We start from the raw sequence: 2,538 nt of genomic DNA, 5'->3' as shown, positions 1-2,538 counted from the left end.
TGTTGATTCACTGACAGCTGCCATCCCGTTAGCCCGAGATCTCGCTCTGAATGTAAGAGTGACAACTTCACGCCAAACTCCATTCACAAATCTGACAACGTGATATTGCCTTGCTTATTAGTGGAGTTGAACACCTCGCAGACTGGTCGTCGCGACGTCTCCTGAATCACAAAAGTCCTCTGGTGAATTCGGGCAACAAAACGTACAGAAACCTGCACTTTTCTCAATAAAACGGATACATTGTATCCAGTAGTACACCGCGCTAGCTACCGCCCAACACGGAGCGTCTCGGTGCGAATTGACTGTGGGAATACCGGGGGAAACAATTGTAAAAGTTGTCATTTAATCATGTTTAGTGTATTTATTGAACGCCGAATTAAAGCGTGCGTCTGTGATATTATCTTAAGGGTTTTCGTGGTGATGTTTACGTTTGTCCTTTTGCCGAAAAGCAAAGCGACGATACCTTGAGTTAATCCATTACTGGAGTGAATGTTAGCATGACACTCTGTCCGTCTCGGAGAACGGGACGTCTCGGGTTAGCATGCTGTGGAGCGTTTTCTGACAACAGGATCATCTTTTTAGACGAGCCTTTGAAGTTTTCGGGCAACTATGGCGTCGTTATTATACGCGTTCCCCGGTGGGTTCCCTCTCCTAATGTTTGACTGCTGGCAGGCTGTAGCCTACGAGTTTTGAAAGTACAGTTACTCGGTTCCTTGTGTGACACATAGCCGGGGATAGGAAAGGAAGAGCTGACACTGCGGATCGGGGGAAAATAGTGAAACTGAACCGTTACCGCGATGGCAAACGTTATGAAGAATGTAGCACGTTTAGTCCTCCTCGGTTATTAGCTAATGCACACAGCTTCTAGGGTTATTTTGTAAGACATTTTAAGAATCAACAGGACCCATTCTTCTATTCGGCATTCCTCCCATACCCTCAAAACGCATTTACTTCCATAAAAAAACTTCATGGTTTAACTTGTTGGCGCCTTATCCCCATATCATTCTCACACCAAAAAAAAAAAAAGCTCCGTTAGTTTCGTGAGCACCGGCAAACTTTAAGCGGAACGTTATTTTTTAATTAATACCAGGTATTGATAGGATATCTGCACAGGTGTGTAGCTCTGGGTTTAGTTGTAAATCATGAGCTTTCTCAGGGGAGACAGACCGGAGACTTGGGACGAACCACTGCCGGCCGTCTTCACTGGGGTCTGGCTGCTTAAAGAAGCCAGCGCATGTAAGCAGAATGTGTCTCTAGCCTCTCGAGGTGCTAATTAATTCTCTCGGACTCGTTGAGCTCGTCGGGCAAACACAGAGGTGTGCGTCGGTGCTGCTGGACAACTGGCCGTGAAACTGCTCTCACTTGTTAATTGGCTGAGTCAACATGGAGCTGCCCCTTTGCTGCTACATTGTTTTTAGCCATTTGTGGAGGCGTCTTGTGAAGAGACCTTCAGCGGTTGCCACTCTTTAATATCATTTTGACTCCTGTATCTTAGCTTCCCGTGGCTCGTGTTTTATCCGAAGGGGCTCCACACAGGCAGGGTTCTACATTAGTCTAACATGCTGGTTGTAGGTCTTTGATCAGTCCACATGGGTGCAGGATGTGGATTTGCTCTGGATAAATATCACTTTGCATCAATTTTTTTTGTTGCCTTCTGACACATCTGCCAGGAACATGAAAGCAACACAGCTCTTTAGATCGTCATTTGGGGTGCACATTGTCTCTCAAAGGCTTGTGACAGTAATACAAGTCTCACAAAGTCCCCAAAAAAGGTGTAATAAATTACACCATGTGGGAAAGTGGTCTGGCCGTAGGAAGCTAATGGCTTATCTTGGGACGTCTTCCCCACACTTATTTTTGTGTAGAAATGCCATACATTCCATATTTCTCTACCGAGGTTTTGTGAAAACTTTGTTTCTTTCATGTTGTGATTCGGTTATGGAGGCTAACCGTGAGAGAATGCATCTGGAACCAATTTTGCCTCCTCAAAGCAGAGGGGCAAGAGGAGGGGAAGGAGGGAAGTGAACGGCAGCCCCCTTTTCTTTCCATGTCCACTGTGAGCAGGCACGGGCCTGAGTCCCGCGAACCTAATTATAGTTATGTGAACACAAGATTAAAGTGCAGCATACAGAGTTTCATTTCTTGGCTATCCCTTGGTATAAGCTATTTGAATTGACTAAGTAATATAATGTTTTTTTCCCACTTGCAACCCGTTGCTAGTGTTTTGTCAAGGCTAAATATAAATAAAGAGAAATAAACCCAGTAAAGATGTGACATAGGATGAATCTCCTAACCCTAACCAAAGTGCCTTCATCATTTCAAGTGTTGATGGTAAAAAATAATTTTATTTTCTTTCATTCTCTCAAACAAAAAAGTATTCTGTATATATTCTTTTTTTTTTAACAAAAACATAGCATGGCAGCCAAACCAGCAGATATCGCCATCAATTATGAAACACACACACGACAAACAGAACATATTGATGATATAAAGTAGAGATGGAACGATGTAGGATTATATCGTGGATTGTGATAACAT

The sequence above is a fragment of the Anarrhichthys ocellatus genome, unplaced genomic scaffold (genome assembly GCF_004355925.1).
Source record: "Anarrhichthys ocellatus isolate YVR2014 unplaced genomic scaffold, GSC_Weel_1.0 scaffold73, whole genome shotgun sequence".
Taxonomy (NCBI): Eukaryota; Metazoa; Chordata; class Actinopteri; order Perciformes; family Anarhichadidae; genus Anarrhichthys; species Anarrhichthys ocellatus.
This window is presented reverse-complemented; position numbering follows the sequence as displayed.